Source organism: Belonocnema kinseyi, chromosome 2 (genome assembly GCF_010883055.1).
Source record: "Belonocnema kinseyi isolate 2016_QV_RU_SX_M_011 chromosome 2, B_treatae_v1, whole genome shotgun sequence".
Lineage (NCBI taxonomy): Eukaryota > Metazoa > Arthropoda > Insecta > Hymenoptera > Cynipidae > Belonocnema > Belonocnema kinseyi.
In genome coordinates, this window is record NC_046658.1 from 14,985,985 (window position 1) to 14,991,165 (window position 5,181).

The window sequence follows — 5,181 nt, forward strand, 5'->3', positions numbered from 1 at the left end:
GGACATTCGGAAAGAACGGTATTTCCGTTTCTTCAAGCAAAAACTTACATATTTTAAATGTCCTATTATTAATCGCTTAGTCGACCAATACACAACTACCAACTTAACCAAAGATAATATTTTTGACTTGACTCATGAGACTCATTACAACCATCATACCAAAACTCAAAGTGAAGTTGTGTTACGCATGTTTCTCACTCGTGCACGTAAACGATAAGTTAATTAATTATACTTAAATGCATATATTATATAATTGTTCTACAATGTGCTGTCTATTTTGTTTATTAATTGTTCATAATAATTACTCTTAACTTGAGTTGTATGCCGTAATTTAAATATGCATGTTAACGATAAGCGACTTGTTGCTTAGCTAATTTTTTTATTTTAAATTTATCAAAAACCGTGATGGCATACATTAGTTTATCTTACTAAATTACTCGGAATTTTTGGCTGTTAAAAATAGTTTATAACAATTAGTAACATCAGAAATTATATACCAATCTTGCAATTAGTATTAGAAATGTTTTATTGTACGAAAAGGTTTAGGAATTGGTTAAATGTTCTGAATGATGACTTTTCGATCATCCCGATAAGAAGGTTTGAGATGGTTACAATGGAAACGGTTCCACTGTTTTTCTATCGTATATTTGAAAACATCATTTCAATGCTTAAGAACGTCGAAAAGTGATACGAGAGCAATTGGAATAAGCGCAGCGCCAACGAAACGATTCGAATGCTATTAGAGTGTAGTAAAAGAAGGGACTAAAATAAACGGAATAGATCAGAATTGTTTTGTGTGCAAAATATGTAGATCGCCCAATACAATGGGATTGGTTTGTTATAATTTTTTTTTCTAACCTATAAAAATGTGAATTTGGAGATTTCTCTACATTATTCTATAGAATGGGTCTCATAAGATAATCATAGAAACTGCGTTATTGAAAAGTATTTATTTCAGAGACATCTCTTTTGAATACAATAATTCTTATAGATATATATTGTAGATAATATCGTGGGAAATATCTCTCGTTTTTAATTCTTTTATAGCAATAGATAATTAAGTTTTTTCAAATAAGAAGAGAAATACGCTCGCAGAAACGTATTTTACAATTCACAAGTAACAATAGTTTAAACCTGCTCAAGATTTGAATTATTTTCGGATCTTCCCAAAGCCTCTGAAACTTTTTTATTTTAATTTTTTTTTTAAAGATTCAGTTGCTCTAAATTTGTAAAGTCCTACAAAATTGAAAGATTAAATTATTATTTAATTTATTAATTAGAAATCTTGCAGATTCATTTTTGATAAATTTTTAAATCTTGAAAACTTCTTGTTTTAATAGTGATAAATGTTTATTACGTTGAAAATGCTATTGACAAATTAAAAATTGAAATTTGTACGATTATGTAATTTATTAGAGAATTGTATGAACACATATTAATAATCGACCGCACGTATTGTAATGAAAGAATGTTCCTTTATGTTTATAGGGCCTTAACTGAATTAATTTTCCGTTACAGTAAAATGAATCTGTTATCTAAATTTTTCCTACGCGTCAGGTTTTTGAGATATCCTCATCTGAATGTTTCAGAATGTCATTTTAGCCACATTTGGGGCTATATAACGTGATCAGCCATTTTTTCCTACAAACTGCTAACCCCCATCGTATATTACTCCTTTTTATCTTCCATTTCCATTTTCGATCATCCCGAACCGATTTCTTCTCCGAAATATCGCACAATAACTATTTCAGTTTATCAATGCCGTCTTTGTTATTTTTTCATTGTGGAACTGAAATGGTTAATGTGCGATGTGTCAAAGAAAAAACTCGGTTCGGGATGATAAAAAATAGAAATGGAAGATAAAAAGGAGTACTAAACGATGACGTTAGCAGTTTTTGGAAAAAATTTCTGATTGTATCATATTGCCCAAAATGCGCCTAAAAATAGGAATTTTTGCACTTTTAATAAAGGAAAAATGTAGACAAAAGATTCGTTTTCAGGACACGAAAATCCTTCGGGGTCTCATACTCCAGTCTTTGGGCACTGTTGGAGGTTAAACTATTTACAAGCTACACCCCTGTGAGTTGTGTGCTGCCATATACCTATGGTGTTTTTGGTTCCTTTGTCTGCGGCGTGAGATTTGTTAGTCTCTCGAAAATCATCAGGTGGTAGCCAAGAGTTATTTTCAGCGTCCAGGGGTCGACTTTAAAGAAACATTCACCCCAGTTGTTCTTTTTGATTCTGTCAGATTGTTGCCGGCTCTTGCTGTAGAACATGATCTCATTGTTCATCAGCTTGACATCACGACTGCCCTCTTGAAAGGTGACATAGAAGAGGGGATTTATATGAAGGTTGTGGAATTATTTTAAGAAATTCTGCCTGAAATAATCTTAAAGGGAACATTGAAGAACCAAGAAGTGGATTTAATGAGAAACGGTTCAGAAATGCTACAAAGAATTTCAAAGTGGCAAACAAGTTTATTTGATGAAAAAGGCCCTTTACGGTTTAGAGCAAGCCGGTAGACAGTGATATGTAAAACTGGATAAGGAACTTCGTGTCCTTGGATTGAAACCACTAAACGCAGATGCTTGCATCTACATGGCAAAATATGGTGATCTTAATCATTGCTATTTATGTCGATGACATGTTGTTTTCAAATAGTTCCAGCTGACTATCAAGCTTCAAATAAAAATTCGGGGAACAATTTTAAATAAAAGATCTGGAAAATGTTAAGCACTGCTTGGGATTGGAATTTACACAAGGAGAGGACTTCTTGGAAATATCGCAAACTGCATATATTAAAGAAATTCGCAAGAAGATCATATAACGGATTCGTCTGTTTACTCGCACATGGTGCTGCAGCCTGGGAAGCTAAAAAGCAACTCACTGTGGCGTTATCCAGTAAAGAGGCAGAGTACCTCTACTGAAAGTTCCTATATAGGTTCCTACATAGGAACCTACATAGGATCTTATATGTTTCACTTATAGGTGCTACCTATAGGAAATGACATAGGATCCTATATAGGTGCCTGTACAGGACACTCCCCAATAAGGTACCGAATGGTACGTATGTGTTTAGGTGTTCCTGGTTGACCAAAAATGTTCTGCGCAGCCACAGGTGCCATAGAATGCTAGTGCGCATCCGGATATGGTCTCATACAGAAACATATACAGGATTCTATATAGGATCCTATGCCATTTCCTATTGGTGGCACATACAGGTGAAACATTTAGGTTCCTATGCAGGATCCTGTATAGGAACCTATATAGGAGTTTTTAGTAGGGACATGGGACTAACGGAAGCTGCAAAAGAGGCGGCCCATCTACAAAGTAACCTGAAAGAAATTGGATTGAGAAAAGAAACTGTTATTCCGATCTATAACGAAAATCAAGGTGCACAAAAGCTTTCAAAAAATCCAGTGATCTACTCTAGAAGCAAACCTATTGACATCCGACACCACTTCGTAAGAGGCATTGCAGCGAGGTGGGATCAGCTTAGACTACATCCTATCAACGCAAATAATGGCAGATGTATTCACCAAAGGTGGCAGGGCCGAAACACCAAAAGTACTTGGCTCAGTTTCGAATGAGTCATTTGTGATCAAAAAAGTCATTTTGGGAGAGAGTGAAGTTCTTTTTGTTGATAAAAGGTAAATTCAGTGTAATGAATAAAGTTTGGGTTGCGCTTGAGGGGAAGTGTTGGAGATAAGACTATTTACAAGCTACACCCCTGTGTGTTGTGTGCTGCCATCTACGTATGGTGTTTTTAGTTCCTTTGTCTGCGACGTGCGATTTATTAGATTCTCAAAAATCATCGAGTCGTCAGGTCGTTAATTGCCTGCTCTAATAAAGCATAATTTATTTACTATTAAAAATAATTTTATGCCTACTAACTACATATTTTGTTCTTATATTATTCAAGAGAAATTATAATTTGATTAATTATTATTTTTATAATTCTAACAATTATTTAAACAAATCCTGAACAAACTTGGTTTTTAAATAGAATATACAGTTCGAATTGTAAGTTCTAGCGTTTCACTCATCAGAACGTATTAAATTGGTATCAAATTTTTAAATGATTCAATATCATTGGTGTTTAATGTCATTGGTTTGCTCCCAATCCTTGCTCGATGGACAGAATTAAATTTTCTCCAATATTTGCGTTTGCATCTTGGTCTTAAACAGTATTAAGTTGACTTCAATTTTAATCGCCCAAATCATAACTAAAATGTATACACTTTTTAGTTGAAATTTTCGTCACATTAGATAGAATTGAAATGGGACACAATGGTTTTTCTGATAAAAGGTACTAAAATTCATATTTCAAATACACGACTTATTATTCATTAAAAACGGTTGAAATTCTGCGAGACGTATATACATATTTAATGCAATTCACTCCTTCTCACCGGGACATTTGAAAAATTATTAAAAACTAGTAGTATCACCGTAAAATGTATGCCATTAATTTCTCTAACATTTACTACGTCTACAAAATCTAAACTCTCTTCGGCCTACATAAGTTAATTGTTTGTTTTTTTTTGCATTTTAATTAACTTTTAACCCTTGTATACTAACCCTTGCTATCACTTGGATTTAGATGCAATATTGTTTTCAGTAGAAAAGTAGAACACAAAGAATGATTTAAAGTACACTGCATACATTAGTTAATTTTTCTAATTTCGCGAAAATATTAACATTTTATATTTTCAAAATGGCGGGTAGTATCACACGTGGCCCTTGGAAAATAGGTTTATTGTACTCTTTTTGCATATATTTAGAATATGATGGTACAAAATGTAACCATTAGTTAATACGACCCCTAAATATGTCATTAAATTGGAGAGAACAGTAGAGAAAAACTGAACTGACGCTCAGGATTCTCGCAGCACTCTACATCGACCCTCATAAAACGCACGAGGCAGCCTTCCTGGAGCGCATTGAATTGCTCGTAAATAATAACCTTTTCATTATTATGAGATGCAGAACAGTTACAAAAATTGAATATGGAAGATATGGCTTGATTCAATTGTAACTAGCAAAATTAGTTTATTGACATAACTTGAAGAAATTGAAAAAAAGATTAATGAAAATCGGTTGATACTTGCAATAATAATGGAAACATTGAACTATATACAAATTGTACCATTTGCCGAAAACTTAACATCTACTCCCTCA